The sequence below is a fragment of the Xiphias gladius genome, chromosome 16 (assembly GCF_016859285.1).
Source record: "Xiphias gladius isolate SHS-SW01 ecotype Sanya breed wild chromosome 16, ASM1685928v1, whole genome shotgun sequence".
Taxonomy (NCBI): domain Eukaryota; kingdom Metazoa; phylum Chordata; class Actinopteri; order Istiophoriformes; family Xiphiidae; genus Xiphias; species Xiphias gladius.
Window position 1 is genome coordinate 12,504,226 of NC_053415.1, and position 17,022 is coordinate 12,521,247.

A 17,022-nucleotide genomic window follows, 5' to 3' on the forward strand; every position below is an offset into this window, starting at 1 on the left:
GGAGAGGGGGAAATATGAGTTATTCACTGTGCAAATATTGTAGCATCATAAGGTAATGTTAGGTCTACTTTTTGTTCTATATCTTTTCAACACCAAGACAACATAACAACAGGCTATATGAAAATAAAAGATGACTATTTTGCCTCAGGTAATGCTAGACTGCGTTAATTTATCATACAATTGGCCCTTTTTTCATATTTTCTAATGAATCTGACTTGCTTCAGGATAGTATACTGCTGTGAACTGACGCATCGTACACATGCACAGGGAAAGTGGATTTGATGAGCTTTCTTTACTAGCATGGGTAGCTGTAGGTTAACGTACCGGTGCGCTCACGCCATGATTCTGAGTTTTCCGGTAGTCCTGAAGGTATCACCGCTCAGAGACCCCTGCAGGTCTCTGATGCGCTTTGCTTACCAAATCACACTGAGTTCCGCTCAGCCTGGCCAATCGCGTCGCGCTGTGGTTCAGCAGCACCATTGCAGTGTGGAGCGAACGTACGGAGGTGCCGCTCGCTAAAAGAGTGAGCATTAGGAGGAAAGAGACTCGACCTGGGCGACCGCTCTGGACAAACGCCACCCCTGCTTCCCCGAAATAGTCACCGGGTGACATTGCCATCACCGGCTTCGGTCTGGGTGAGTATATCTTTACCTGGCAGCTGGCAAAACATTCAGGATTTTCCAGGTGGTCGCAGTCAAGGGCTGGTGAGTTGGAACATCATCAGCACTGTTGTGTTGATGTGGATGTAAACCCGCGGCGAGGAGGCTTCAGCATTAGCGGGCTGGCCAGTGCCGACACAAGTGTCTTAACACAGGGGACCACACAGTTGATGCTTCGGCTTCGATGAAGCCAAGCAGCCAGTAGTCAGTCGTTTCGGCCTAGTCACGACTGGTGAAAAATGAGGAGGATGAGGATGTCCACCAGCTGCTGACTAGAGCAGACACGCAAACGGCATGCAAGCCGAGCTAAGGTAGCTAACGTTGACGTCCAGGTTCAGCTTTCGTGGCAGTATTTTTACAGACGTTAGCTAACGGTTAACTAACTGGCTAACAGGGCTGCGTAGAAACATCCACATAACACGTTAGCTAGTTTCCGTGTTTAAGATAAAACAGCAGTGTTGATGTCACTCAACCTCAACATCTACACATTTCGTCCATATCCAACATAGACAGTATTTGCACTGTGACACTTTATAGTTGAACACCAAAAACGCTGCAGCTTGTTTGTTTAAAAATTGTTTTATTTTGAAAATTAAGAGCGGAAGTTTAAATTTTGTACCCTTGCAGGCTTGATATATAACTTTTTTTGTGCCAAAAGCAAAACTAATGTTCATGTAGTACAAAGTAAAGTTTAAGGATTGGTTCTAATTCTGTAAAGTAACATTAGTTTTGTATAAGGAGTTGCTGTAGAGTAAATGTGTGTCATGTACAGCAGATGAGCTGATGTTTCTGAATAGCCTTTGCTATATTGTCAGCTAGCCTGGGTGGCCAGTCAGTGGCTTGTATGTTTGGTTTTGTTTTTCTAGCTGGTTAGTAAGTAGTTATCACACCATCATGTCTGTACGTTTGCAGCTGTACCATAGTGATTTAAATAACCACCACATATGTATGGGCATGCATATAAGTATGTGCATGTGTCAGTGGCCAAGTTGTGTTACTTACGAACATATAACTTGTGCTATACTCTGTTAATCCAGCTCTCAGTTGTCTCAGTAAAGAAGGATGCATGGTCAGCTTAGAAGCATCCAGTCAGGAGCCCGGTGTTGCTTAAGCTTTTCACCGAGAAACATTACATCTGGGTAGCTGTTCAAGCAAAGTGCCTATACCTGCACCGTTTGGCTGAAGGCAAAAATTCCAAATTCTCACAATCACATTTCCCAAAAGCCCAACATGGCATCTTCAGTTGTCTTGTTTTGTCTGACCAATAGTCTAAAAATCCAAAGATATTCTGCAGTTTATAAAACTGACATCAGTAAATTAAAAGAATGCTGTGTGGATTGATATTGGTCATGATAAGTAAACCACCCCTCGTATACTGGCGTCATGGTCAAAGATGTAGTGCTGAAGATCCAGATAATTCCATGCCATCTGCTGCTCATCCTCAATCGTCATTCCTCCCCTCTCCTCCTCCCTTGCTCTATCTCTGCCACTGTGTGTTTTGGGACTAAGCTATCATCAGAGCTGTGGTCTATTTTAGACAGAAACTCCATTTACCCACTTAATCTATGCCTCTGTCTAAAGGAGTTGAGTTTCTTCAATTGTGTAAGAAACGATAGCTTATCCAGCCCAACTTCTTTGATGAGTAGAAGGCCCTGAAATCTATCAGGTTATTTTGTTGAGTTGGTGTAATCGCTTTTCAAGCAGTATAATGTAGTTAAGGAAGTATGGGCGGAAAAAAAACAAAAACAACTCTTTAGCTTTGCCTAATGGTTTTAAAGGGGTTTCACTAGAAGCAGAGGTTAACTCTTGTAAGCTTTGTGCCAGTATCTGAGCCAACTAATAAGGTACAATATTGTCATTAGTTGGTCACACATCTGCAGCAGCTGTGAGCTTAGTAAGGCAGCTTTAAACCAAAACAAATCTAACCATAACTGTATTGAGCCCGAGAGTTTGTTGCCTCCCTCCCACCTATGGTGATGCACAAGCCAAGGGGATCAAAGCTTTAATTAGCCTGCCATGGATTAGCAGTAGGGACTATTTTCCACTGTACTCGCTCCCACAGAGCCAGAGGATCACACAAGCAGCCAGCCCCCTCCCCTTCCTCTTCTTCCAATAGAAAAATCCGAATTGCCATGTTTGTTGTTGTCCCCTCCAGGTCAACCAAATGAGAAACCTCAAAATTCTGCCAGGAGGGTTTGGACACACAGCATCTCTGAAACTGATTATGGTATTTTGCTTTGTTATCATCCAGCATCCAAATTGGTTTCTTGATGTACTTAAAAGCCACCACAAGTGGAGTCATTTTAGTCCTGTTGCGTGCAGACAGTCTTGAGAGTCAGCTGGATATGTGGTTGGCATGTAGAGAGAGCTGTGGTGCTGCTGACTCACTGCACTGCCAGGTATGACGTCTTTCTGTGTGTTGGCAGTCTCCATGATGTACAGTACGTCTCTCTACCCCCCACACGCTGAGTGCCTTGTCTCTTTGTCAGCCAAACAAGAGTTCATACTGTTCCTCTGGGGGCTCCAAAGAGGTGGAGCAGCATGATGCGTGTACTCTCTTGTTTGTAAATGAATCAGTGCTTTCAAAACTGATTGCAAAAAGGTTTGGGAATCACATGTTATGTTTCCCAAGCTGAAGATGGTATTCAAATACAGGAAATTCTGCAACATGCAATGCGAGGCAGGAGGGTAGATGAGGTTTCATAACTATAGTCTTGTTTAGGGTGGCAGCTATGTTCTTTATTGTTTAATCTACAGATTGTTTTCTCAATTAATCGATTTGTCTATAAAATAGGAAATAGTGAAATAACTCCCCACTTCCAAAAGTGATGTATTCAAATTGCGTGTTTGGTACGACCAAATGTACAAAACCCAAATATAATCAGTTTACATCACATATGATGAAGACATGTATCACAACCTCAGATTTGAGAAGATGGAACCAGCAAATGTTTGGTGTTGTTTGCCTGGAAAATGAGAAAAAAAAAAAAAAAAAGCTCTAGGTGTGTTATTTAAGTTATAGGATACCTGTTTAGAAAAAGTAGCAGCCAATTGTACTACACTCAGAATTTTAGAAAAGTGTGTATAAGTGTGTAACAAACTGCATGGCGTTAGCCTTTAAAAAACATACAGCAACATATGCATGTGCACTATCATATCATATTATTCAAATGTAACACAAATTTAAATTGGTATAAGGCAGAACTGACAGACCACTGAAGTTTAAAAAAACAAAACAAATAATTAAGTCCATTATTTCTATTTAGTAAAAGGCCAGCGTATCAGTAACAGTGGAGGGCCTATCACAGTGCATTACTATACCAGTTATTTATCAAATTCATAATTCAAACTTTTTTTTTTGTTGTTTTGGTTTGACAGTGGTTGACATTTCACATGTCGATTACATGTGCTTGCAATGTTAGCTTTGAAAACAATCTCAGATCATATTTGGGAATTGGCCTTTGCTGCTGAACTCTGCTGCCATCATCAGAGTGTTGGTTTGCTGGATGTGTGTGAATGTTTTGATTAGGTTAGATTAACTGTATTATCCCTACGGGGAAATGGCTTGTTCCCATGGAAGTGGTGAAATGCTTTGTCTTTGTTCTGCTGTAGAGTATGACTGGTTGATTTCAGTGTGCCACAGACTTTCACCTCCTTCACTTCATTTCAGAGAGTGCTCTGTTTGCCACCCTCCACTATTGATACAGTGCTGTGTTGGCAGATCAAGTAGTTAACCTTTAATCCTCCTTTCTGCACTGGACAAAGTGAGTAGACAACTTATTGCAGGTATTTAAGCCAAATTTAAACCTGTCCAATACATTTTTGATAATAAACGGAGATAAGAAAGAAAGCCATAAATATATACTTGAGGCTATCATTTTTCTTTTGTTGAAAGTAATTAAATTGATATTATACATACTACAGAAATGAACATATCATGATGCACAGTCTCATAATTACGTATATTTAAAAATATATACAGCTACAGACAATCAGTAGATGCTTTAACTAGGTATAGCAGTGTAATAATCAGTGTCAGCAGGGATTAAGAAAAAAACTTTTCCCACTAATTCATCTTCTTCTCTTACTGTTTCTTGAGAAGACATTAATGTGATATCTGCAGACAGCTAGCTAGAATTAGTTACCCATCAGGCAGGGAGAGACTGAATAAGGTACAATGTGCACACTTTTCAGTCGTCTCCAGTGGGTTCACCTCTCACAACCTGATAATACTTAGTCGACAAACAAAAATCAAGAGCTCAAATCAGTGTCCTTATTCAAATGCGACATAGAGATAAATTTTTGTTTTGAGATAGTCAGAGCCGGAAAGCCACCTGGAGTCACAACAGTCTCGCTGATTTTGCCAGCTATCATCAACAATACTTTCTGACTAAAAGTAATCTTTTTGTGCATCTTTTAATAAATCCATATTCACAATGTAGACATTTAGTACATGGTGCAAAAACAGAAAATCAGATGAATTCAATTCATTTGATATATGTTCCAGCCATATTTCTGATCACAAGTACAAAAACCCAAAGTATTCAAGCAGCAAATCCTCACTTGAGAGGCTGAAGCCTGCAAATGTTTGACATTTTTGCTTAATAAATGACCAACCCCACTGTTTTGTACTAGTAGGCCCAGAGGTCTAGATGGCTATGATAGTTGAACAGAAATATATGTAGGTTCACACAGTGATCTTTTTTTTTTTTTTTTTTTTTTTAAACAATAACTTCTACAAAGAATTAATAGTCATCTTTCTGTTTGCACCACATAAAGTATGCTTTTAAAGTCTAATACCAGTTATGTTGTTATTTAAGACTGTTCCCTATAAAAACTCAGCTGCGTTGAGAAGTTTGACAAGATAGGCTCATATGACACGCTGCAACTGTAACACACAGAAGGAAATGACACATCCTGCTGTTGACCTCAACACAGTTTACATTAGACTGAAAGGCACCTGGACTTGAACTGGGCGTGAGAGTGTATGTATGTTTGGAGGGAAACATAAGCTCTGTATCATTAATATAGCAGAATGGTCAGTGTGTTAAAGTCAAGATATTAGCTCATCATCCTTTCACAGCCCCTGTTCTCTGCTTTACCTTCCCGTCAGTCAGCTCTCTGCTCTCCTGCTCAGCTAGCTGGTCACGACTCAGCGCTTGTCTTAAGTTGAACAGATGTCAAAGCCTTGTTGATTACAGGAGTCTTTAACTTATTGCCAGATATTTGTTGTTGTGATATGGTAGAAAATACAGGGAAGGAAAGTGGAGGGTTTGGCTGGAGCAAGCTGTGAGAAATGTTCACTGGAGAGTGAGGCTCCTGTTAACAAAACATGTTCCCTTACATTTATTGAGGCCCAGTTGCTAATGCTGTGTTCTGAGCATTGTTTGGGAACAAGAGGAAGGAGGATTTTTCTTTTTAAAAATGCAACCTAGCCAATCAAATATAGACATAAAATCCAGTAAAAAGCCTAAAAGGAACAGTTTGCATTGCATAATTAAATTTATTAGGTGTCTATCGCTAAAATTACTTAGCGTGACTGAGTGTTTCATAGGCATCGGAAAGTCTGGCCAGGGCTCCATAGCTAATGCTTATTAACTTGGCTACCGCTGCTATCAGAACTCTGTCATTGTCCACCTAGTGTAATGTCTTTGCGTCTGCTGCAGTGCGATGGATTGAGCTACAATGTAGCCCACATTATTGTTCTTTTCTATGTTGTGGGAAACAATTTTATTTAATAATTATTATGTGTCTCTTTGGGAGGAAGTTTAGAGACCAGGCTCTATGGCTTGATATTCTTGGTTTTCAGCAGTTTTGCAGGCCCCTCAGCAACTAAGGTGGATGTGTAGTAATGCACCCCATCTCCTCTTTTTTTTTTTTTTTTTTTTTTTCCCTTCGCTGATCCAAGGTTGCCCATTGTTAGAAGATTGCTGATTGGAGTATATGGCAGTACAGCATTTACCTCCATTTCTCTAGAATGAGAAATGTTTAGACCCCCCCCAAAAAAAAAAAAAAAAAGTCTATACAAGTGTGTGCTTATGATACTTGTCTGAAAATGATAGGGCATTGTACACAAAAATTCACCGTAAGTCATTGTTGATAAGATCACAAACCAAATGCTTGAAATTCCATTAGCATTTGTAAGTCAAGTTGTTCGTCCTTGATCCCGATGCTAATATGTCTAGGTGAGGTTACTGTCGGGCTTTCTGGAGGGACTCAATACAGACAGCATGTGTGTGCTCATCCTGTACATGGATTTGAGTACACACTACATTTGCATTGATAGCATCTGCATGCCTCAGTTTGAAGAGCAGAAAGGAAGGAGGCGCGGTGCTGTTGGCATTCACCTGTGCTGTTGTTTGTTGTGGCTCACTCTGTGAGTGTGTGTGTGCGTGTGTGTGCGCGTGCAGTACTTAGTTGCAACACGGGCCCATCCCAACACGTCTGGCCCTGCAGCTGCAGCCGAGCTAATTTTAGCCCAGGATGTGCGTACGCCTCAGTTCCCCTAGCCTGGCTTGTGAGAGATGAGGAGAGGATGAGGGAGAGAGAGAGAGAAGCCAATTTTTCACTCTCTTTCTCTCTTCCATTCTGTGCACCTATATCCCTTTCTTTCTTTCTGTATTATTACATGTAGTATACATTTTTGTGTGACCGGAGTGTTTTTTTTTTTTTTTGTGTGTGTGTTTCTGTCCACGTGTCCTACGGGTACTATTGATTCACACAGGAACATATTGACTTCAGTCACCGTTGCCTGCCTGTTTGTGACCTTTACTCACCCAAGTCCTCGCTGTCAGTTGGCGTCTCGCTGAGGTGTGTCTGTGTACCTGTCTGCCTTTCTGTCTCTAGACCTGTAAGTGTGTAAATGCGTGTTTTTTTGTGTAGAAAGCCTCTATTCCTGTGCAGACTGCCTACTCCACTGGTGAGTGGCTGGTTCGTTTTACAATTGAGAAAGGCACAGGGATGGAGATTACAGCAGACTGCTTCACTGTGATCAGGTATTAGAGTTAATCCTTCTACCAAGGGAAAGTGTCGGGATAAAGTGTGTATGTGTATGTGTCTGTCATGATTGTGTGTATGTTCCATGAAGAGTGGCCACCTGCAAACACACATATACTAAGAGGATGAATGAACTTTCCTTCATGACTTTGTCAAATGAGTTAGAGGAATACTTGGGCAGCTAGGAAACGAAATTAACGCCCGCACATGTGGTGTTTTTTGCTTACTTGCATGCACTTGGGCTTTGCTACGTTTTTATGTGGAAATCAGCAGACTGAAACAAACCTCAAAATGGTATTGAACCTGCGGCAAACTGGTGTAAAATCTTTGTTCAATCATATAGTCTTAACTTAAACGGCGCCAATTAAGAAAGTACAGCGTATTTAAATTGCACAATAATTGTGTTTGTTGTGTGTCTTTGAGCAAAACACTGAATCCCACCTGGTCTGTATTTGACCATGTGCTCTGACCTTCCTGTTTGACGAGGTTAAAAGCAAATAAATTAAACAATAAATTGTCACGCCATTATCGCTGGATATTCAGTTTGTCCACAGCAACCGAACTTGAAGGAAGAAGGACAGCATCAGAAGTGGCGCAAACAGAATAGGGACAGAACTCGCTAAAGCTCAATTATTCATGGCTGAGTGAGCTAAGCTGACCTTGAAAAATCCCCAGTGTTGGACTGTTGAAACCTGGCACTGCTCGTTTAGGGCAGAGAGGAGAAGTTGAGACAAACAGACACAAACACACATATACAGTCCATGTGCACTCTGCCTTTTGGTTCCTTTTTACTTTATATCTTTCATTCCTTGATGCAAGGTAACAAAGTATTATGCCCTCTTTGGCATTTGTCAATATCACAAAGAGCATTAACTTTGTATTTCATCGCTGTAGTTCACTTGTGCTTTTTCTTTGACTTCAATTATATTTGGTAGTTTTACTCTGTTTGAGTTTACATGTGTAAGAAAAAATTGTTCCACTACTGTGATTTACAGCTGTAAGCATAAAAAAAAAAGAGACATCTATATCAGCTGGTGAAACAACTACCAAAAACCTAACATATACCCACCGACTATCTTGAGTAATGTTTTTTATTGTTTGACAGTTTTCCTGTATTGTTTTCGGCATACCACAAAATTCAGAGGCTAGATCTAATCATAATGGAGAAAAAAGTGACACCAGATGATCTCGCCCTGCTAGAAGCTCTGCTAAAAGTCCTTAATATTGCAAATAGTTTTCAGACGGACCTTTTGTTTAGCTGATACACACCTAAGATAAAAGCGAAGTAGCTTTCAAAATTTAAACCCGTTTTTCTCAACTTCACAACTGTCTGCCTTTGTAAGGCAGCACAGGCAAGCCCCCCCATGCTTTGCTGAAGTAACTAGGAATGAAATCGGATTTGTTTTGACTCCCCTCACTCCTACGCTGCCAAAACCTGTCACTAACCTCAAGTCTTGACAGTTTTCCAAAATTCAGTCTGATAATTTCACTCGCAAATCACTGTGTGTAGTTATCAGTTTTGATCGCAACTGCTGGTTCATGTGGAGTTGCCATTTGGATTTGAACTTAAACAAAATGAAAATATAAAGTGACATTTCAGCAGTGGTGCTGATGAGAGAGACTGTCGGTGTGTGTGATGTCCAAATGATAACAAGTGTTGATTGTGTGGGATATTTCCATGGGGTTTAAGGCAGTTCATGGCTGCTACTCAACAGTGATTCATTCAGAAGCCAAAACAATGAAACTGCCCACACTGGCAGGGGAATTGTGAAATTGAGTCCCAAAAAAGAACTAATATAAGCTCAGTGTTTATTGGTTTGTCTTGGCTAACACAAGTAAGGGTGGTTTCTACTGTAGCTAATGACAGGAACAGATTAACTAATAACAGGAACAGATTAACTATTTAAGTCTAAAGGGCTATCACCTCTCCCTTGCTCTGGGTGTAGCAGTGGTTAAGAGTGGTTCTCTGTACTTTCCAGGGCTTTAACCTTGTGTTTGTTTACAGTGGTTTAATGAGTCACTTAGTCACAGAAACTCAAATGATTCATCTGCCTGAAAGATGAGTATTGTTAGGGGGAGCCCTCCATTCAGTACTCAGTAGAAATAAGACTGCAGCTAGAAGGGATAAAGGGGATAGATTGTAGGTTTTAATTTCTTGGTTTTATGTCGAGCATCGTTGCTAATAATGTGTCACCTGGTGGAAATACTTTTTAAAAATGGCATAATCATCAGTTGTACTGCTCCTTGCCACCTAATGTAATCTACAGCCAAGCCCCACTTTAAGAGGCTAGTTTACGCTGACAGTAAGGTAAACACCCATACAGTACACAGAAGAACAGTGTGGGATTAGCATGGTAGAACTGACTTAATTAGCATGCTTGTAGTGTTTGTTTGAAGAGATGCACAGCATGACGATTAGCATGCTGCAGCTGTTGTTGGCCTTGTATGTCCTGGCAGCTGTTAGCAGAGGAGAGGACCGGCTATGGCTGCCTGTCTGTGGGTGAGAGTGGAGTAATGGCACACACAGCCACCAGCACACACAGCGGTCTTACCCCGGCATTCGAGATGTTAATCTTATGTTGTTGTTTTGGATTTTAGCTCTGACTTGACTGATTGAATGAAGGGATTTCTCAGTGACCAACTTAGCTAACAAATACAGTACTTTATGAGTCATGAGACTGCTGAGGTTCCAGGCTCCAATATGAAAACAGTCAGTCAGAGTGTGGATAGTGAGCAGTTTCTTCCCCTCCCTCTTAAGTGAAGTCAGAACAACATTAAGCACTCAGCATCTGCATGACTGTGTGGTTCACTGGCCCTTTTCTCAGTTATGTATTAATCAGTGATGGTGTGAAAGGCTCCACTCTTTTAGCACGACAAGATCAACATATGAAGAAAGAGACTGAGAAAGGAAAATGTTTACAACCTCATGGATTGAGTATTTACTTCTTTTTTTTCCTTGCCCTGTTTGTTAAAATTTTCAAATCAAATTGAACACAGATTAAAATAAAAGAAGAACTACTACAGTAGTTTATAACTGTAGATATTAACCACCTTGATGTGATTGTTTGATGAGCTAGATTGTTTTTCTAGCCACGCTATAGGCATGGCTCAAGGAATGGCAATGTCGGCTGATCGGTCAGTCTGTCAATCGGTCGGTCCACTACGTCAGTCCTAATGACTTTAGTGATCCCCTGACTTTTCCTCTAGTGTCACCATGAAGTTGACATGTTTTAGTGAAATATTTTAACAACTATGGAATGGATTTACATGCAATTTGATACTTGAATTTTAATATCCATGTTGCCCAAAGGATAAATCCTAATAGTTTTTGCAATCCCCTGACTTTCCCTCTGACTCAGTTGACTCATGTTAGCATGCTGACGTTAACATTTAGCTCAAAGCAGTGCTGTATCTAAGTAAAGCCTCACAGGGCCGCAAGCATGGCTGCAGTCTTGTTTCACTGTCCTTTGCTCAGTCCAGGATGTAGATTGGATAAACAGTAAGACAATACTGCGATATTTGTTGTACAGAAAAACGTCAAGACAAGTGGCACACTATCTGGCTCTGTTATAAAACACAAATACACTCAGTTACCAGTTTATTAGGTGTGCCTAGCTAAAACTAACAAAGTCTTAATCCGGCAGTCCCACAAGTCATCTTACATTCATGAAAGGTCAATACACAAATAAACTTGTTGTTTCAGCCTAGTGCACCGTTTAGCAGGGTGTCTACCAATGTCATTGTGATTTGGGGTTTGAAGTGCCGTAAACAGGATGGGTTGGCACTCTTCTATTCCCTTGTGAGCCATGCCACAGGACAATGAGTAGGTCCTGCATAGAGGAAGAGCGGGCCTTGAAGGAAACTTTGCTTATTGTCATTCGCCAGGCCTCATTAGGTGTGTGACATATATAATAGTGACGGCTGACTGGAGAGCACTGTTGTTACTACCGACTGGGATGAAATGGGTGCAGAGTGGGGAGGAACTAAACTGTGGTCCTGAAGTACAGTTCCAGCTAATTATGCATTGTTGTAATCCCACTGGATTGTCATTTCTGTTATTCCATTTGTATACCTGTTGACTGACCGTAGTTAGATGTTTAATGTCTTGTTCTTGCAGTAGTTTGATATTGTAAATTGGTAGTCTAATACACATTTCATGGACATGGGAAAAAGTTGAAAGTTTAGATCTGTGAAACAGACCACAGTACTTTAGAAAATACATCTGTTGAAAACAAAACCTGATTTAGAAAATCACTTCAGTAAAATTGCTTGTGCTAGTGTCGTCGTTATGGAGTTCATCCTCTATCCCAAATGTGTAACTGTATATCGCAATATCGATATATCACAATATAATAGATTTTCTGGGAAATCAATTGAGGAATTGTTAATGTAGTGTTAATAATAAAATAACCAAATGGAATGTCTGTTTTCGGCTAATCCAACAGTACTTCAATACAATGATGCAAAAATCATATGAAAATCCAATTTTGCCATGAGACAGCCCTGCTCATTGACATGCAGCGTTGCCCACAATGGCCTAGTGTACCCAGAGACATTAAAGGGAGAGCTACCAAAGGTATAAACTGCATGGAAAAATATCCCCATTTATATTGCCTAACTGTATGTATCATGGGCCCACCCCCCTCTTGAGATATATTAAAATTTCTACCATGTAGAGTGAATGAGATACAGTGGATACTGAAATGAGGTTGATCAAATCTCATTGGGGCTCGTCGTACTATATTGTTCTAAAGAATTCCAAATATTTCCCTTTCACACCTAATTTTTATCTTACATGACTCTGTCATCTGCATGCAATTTATTCATGTTGCAGATTTTGTTTGTGTTGTGTTTACTTATTCCTTGTCCCTCCCCTTGCTGTTTTCGCTCACCCTGGAGCCACTGTTACCCTCGGCTTTGAGTCACACAATGCGTACGCTTTATCTGGCAAAGGAAAATAAATAGCTTCTTCACAGCTTTCAATAGATAGAGAGGGTACACACATCATTCTAGGCAGATGGGACTCCTGCATGGTAATTTCCTTGACTCCTTGTGATGAATTGCTAATGTAAGGGTCCTTCAGATAAACACAAGACTGTGTAGGGAATACTTAACATCAGATGCAGTGCTCAGTGATGTGGCACTGTCTGCTTCTTAGGGACACACAGCAGTGCAGAGCGGCCTCTCCACAGCGTCGTCTTCTGTGTCACTGAGGCCTTGATTCATTCTGCCAAATACAGGAAATACTTTGGGTGTGGATCCTCAAGATGCATTTTTAGCAGGCGAGGACAACAAGTTGGTCAGCTGACTGTTGCTATGCAACACCAGGGAACTTGAAAATGTACTCCTTGTGCCAATTTAAAAAAAAAAAAAAAGCAGTTTCCATTATGATTCAAAACACTGGAAGTTAGTTGTTTGTGTGTTGTATGCCTATCGGTAAGGTTTCTCTACATCATAGCAATGTTTTTTAATGCTGAAACTGTGCACCTTTAGTGGAGGGTCATGCTCTTGGAGCAACTGTCTGTTGGTTTCTGAGTTTCCATGTTGTCAGCTGCTTTGTTCATTGTCTTGACTGATTATTTGTTATGTATGTTGTTTTTCCGTCCAGAAGAATTTCCTTTCTCAACAAAATAAGATTGATTCAAAACCATTCTTTGAAACACTGTTTGGAGTTATTTGTGATTCTTTTCAAAGTCATCTATCTTCAGACCTGCGACAGTTAGTCGATTAATCAATTAGCCGATCAAAAGAAAATTAATCGGCAACTATTTTGATAATCAATTCATCATTTAAGTCACTTTTAAGAAAAAAAAGCCAAATATTTGATGGTTCCAGATTTTAAAATGTGAAAATTTTCTTTTTTCCTTGGTTTTACATAATAGTAAATTGGAATACTTTGGGTTGTGAATGGTTGTGTTTGTGGACAAAGCAAGACATTTAATAACATCTCCTTGTGCTCTAGGACATTGTGATGGCTATTTTTCAGTGATTTTCAGTGATTATGCTTTATAGACCAAAGGATTAATCAAGAAGAAACTGGCAGATTAGTCAGTGATGAAAGTTATTGTTTGATGCATCCCGAATTTTAAGTATATTTGTAATTCATTTTAAAGACATGTATCATTTTGATTCACTCTGGGGAAAAAAACATATTTTAGGCAAAATATTTTGTCTACTAATTTATGATATTACACATGATAATGCCACTTAATGTAATCTAATCTATCTTGCATCACAACACATCAGGATATTTTCTCTTTAAAATGATTCTGGCACTTCAGTTATATCACTTTGGTCTGTTATTAATGGACTCGTGTGTGACATCATCCACAGGTGTCCATTACTAACAGACAGAAGTGATATAACTGAAGTGTCAGAAGTCTTTTCTTGTTAAAAGCCTACTGGCAAATTTAGTTATATCCCTTATTACATCAATTCGTTATACAAAGTCACTTTAAAATTCTTGTTTGAAATAAGCCTCGCCCCAAGACTGATGTGAGTTTTGTCTCTCGTGGTCATACTGGTTTGTCTGACTGCATGGTGGATAACTATAGATGTTTACCTGGTCAGAAATTAAACACAAACCTGGTAAATGCTTACTTCATGGACTGGAATTTTAAAACATTTTTCTTATGACAGTTCTTCCCATGATGATCTGATTGATCGATCATTTTTTTCCCTGTTCTTGCAGGTGACCCTCCAGTGAGTGACAGATGTGCGACCCTGCGGAGAACCATTTGCCTCTCCCAGTGGAGATCTGAGTTCTGGGACACTGAGGTAAGTACAGAGGGTTAACAACGTCCCTCTCAAACTGCCTCATATTTTGTATTTTATTGGTACCCATGAACAGCTGCATTGTGAAGTTCTCATTTTATGTTTCTTATGTTTTGCCTACAAAGAAATCAATTTCTTATAGTTTCAAACATATTGTTCTTCCTACCTTAAAATTCTGAAATAGTTTACATAGAGACAGGCTTTTATTTCAAATTTCCCCTGTTCCCCAGTTAATGCACGCTCAAAACCTCCTCCATGTTTACGTTTTTGTCCTTGATAAAGTCTCTGTCGTGTCCATTTCTACAGCCCTAATTCCATCAGTACAGCAACAGTACATATTAAGTGTTCCACTTTGCCTTTTTCGTCAAATGATGTTAAGTTACCTTGAAGGAAACTCAACAGTTCCTCCGGAATTTTCACATTAAAAGTCATAGAGCTTTCCTTTTACAGGTAGGTTTTTAATGTCAAAAAAACAAGTGTTGAGTTTTGTTGACAGCAACTTAGCATCATACGGGAGTACACTGAAGAAGAAATGACTGGAATTAATTAAGAGTATGAAAATATTATATCTGTTAAAAGGAGCAGCAGAGTTGTGAGCATAACACAACTCTGTTCTTGTACCGATGGAATTAGTGTGGTGGAAATGTACATTATACTAAATTCACTATGTGAGCTGCTCAAGCAGAATACAGGGAATTTCACCCAGCCTTGTTTATACCCAGCCTTTCTTAGCAACAAGCCTTAATTTGCTATTATTATTTGCCATTATTGAATAGCAGCTTTTATATGAGAATATACTTTACTTAGATTCTGTCATTCATTTCTTTTTTGTTCTCTTTATCAACACTGAACAGCAAGAAAGTTGTATTTATGCCTTTTTTCAGTTCAGTTCAGGTTGGTATCACAAAGGTGGACGCTGGAAAGTTGAGTCAGACATGGACTTTACACTATCACTACAAGACATATTGGGGAAGAAAGTATACAGCACATTTTCAGTGACATACATATGAACTAGTGAGGCAAATACCACTGATTTCTGATTCTTTTACCTACATGTTTGTCAAAATGTTCGGAACATTTATACTAATGGACTAATAAGTCTTCTTTATGTGGAAGTCTTACTGGTGCAAATTATTTCAGTATACAGTTAGGTCCATAAGTATGTGACAGTGACACAATTTTCATAATTTTGCCTCTGTACACCATCACAATGGATTTGAAGTGAAGGCATCAAGATTTAATTGAAGTGTAGACTTTAAGCTTTAATTCAAGGGGTTCAACAAAAATGTTGTATTACCCGTTTAGGAATTACAGCCATTTTTAAACATAGTCCCTCATTTTCAGGGGCAAATTTCCGAAAATTGTGTCACTGTCCAAATACTTATGTACCTAACTGCAAAATATTATTCTGGAAATTTCCATTTATTAACTTGACTTTAATGCCAGAAATTGCACATGGAATTTAAATGTGAGCTGTTGACAATTCTTGACAATTCTTTCCCTAATGTTCTTATTGATGGTTTATTTTTTTCTTCAATGTTGCAATTACAGATGTTTTTTTTTTGTTTTTTTTTTTATTAAGGTTAAGCGCTTTTAAGGGTTTGTCTCATCCAGCTCCCATTGGTTATGTTTTTTCCTCCGGTTTTATTTTTTCACTTTTATATATCTAATTTATGCAATTAATCCAAAAAAGCAACCAAAACAAAACACATGAGCTCTCCCATAAAGTGCTATGGTACTATTGACTAATAGAGGATAACAATCAATTTTAACATCTTTTCTGAGAGTAATATAATGCAAATTGTTTATACAAAACAGACCCACCTTGTTTGTGAATATTTGCTATTGCCTGAGAGTCACTTGACTACAGTTCCCATAGTAACTGATAAGCCTGCCCTGCCGACGGTGCATTTGACTTCAGTGAGTCTTTGACAGTTTGGCAAGCCAGAGGAAATGAATGAGTCAGCCTTTCTTGAAGAGCTGAACAAGCTTACTTTTTCAGTCACACAGATTGAAAGAGTGTGCTCACACAAGAAGATTTCACTCGTTCAGATCATCATCTGCTCTGAGCAATGAATATGATCTCTGCCTCCTCTTACCCAACAGCATATCGGATATCTTGCTCCTCTAAGCCTGTTTTATAACATTTTGAGGCTTATCTGCACCATTCAGGGAGTCATGCATCGTTTTATTTTGGATTTGTGTCTGATGGTAACCTCTAAATACTGGTGGGAAATACTGGAGTGCCTCTGAACTGCTGCAGGGTACAGTAGGGAGTCCAAGTATAAATTTTGTCTCTGAATGAAGTAGATGTGTTGTGTTTACATTTAGTCTTACCTTGATTTTTAGAAGAAAGGTCAAAGACGAGACTGAGAGGCTAAAAAGCAGTTAAGTACGATTTAATAATGTAAAATTCAAAGCTTACTTACTAATCTAAATTTGTATAGAAAGTAGGTTGAGGAAAGGCCATTCAGATTTACTAGTTATCAGTGCTTAAATTTTCCACTTTTAAATTTCAAAACAGAAGTCAGATGAATAATTTTGCCTGTCACTATAGCAGTTGAGATATGAAAAGCTGTTTTTTTATATATAG

The 17,022-nt window shown here is 39.3% G+C and overlaps 1 protein-coding gene across 3 annotated transcripts in view; it reads left to right on the top strand.

Annotated features, from left to right (window-relative positions):
* The first annotated feature begins 473 nt into the window (after positions 1-473).
* The window catches only part of LOC120801160 (protein FAM126B-like), a 43,554-nt gene continuing 27,005 nt past the window's right edge, over positions 474-17,022 (top strand). For 2 of the 3 annotated variants that reach the window (XM_040147748.1, XM_040147752.1), the window contains exons 1-2: positions 474-635; positions 14,347-14,432. The gene's annotated coding sequence lies outside the window, so the exon portion shown is untranslated. Of the gene's footprint in view, positions 636-7,423; positions 7,510-14,346; positions 14,433-17,022 lie in introns of those variants that run through there. The other variant, XM_040147749.1, reaches the window with a different exon arrangement.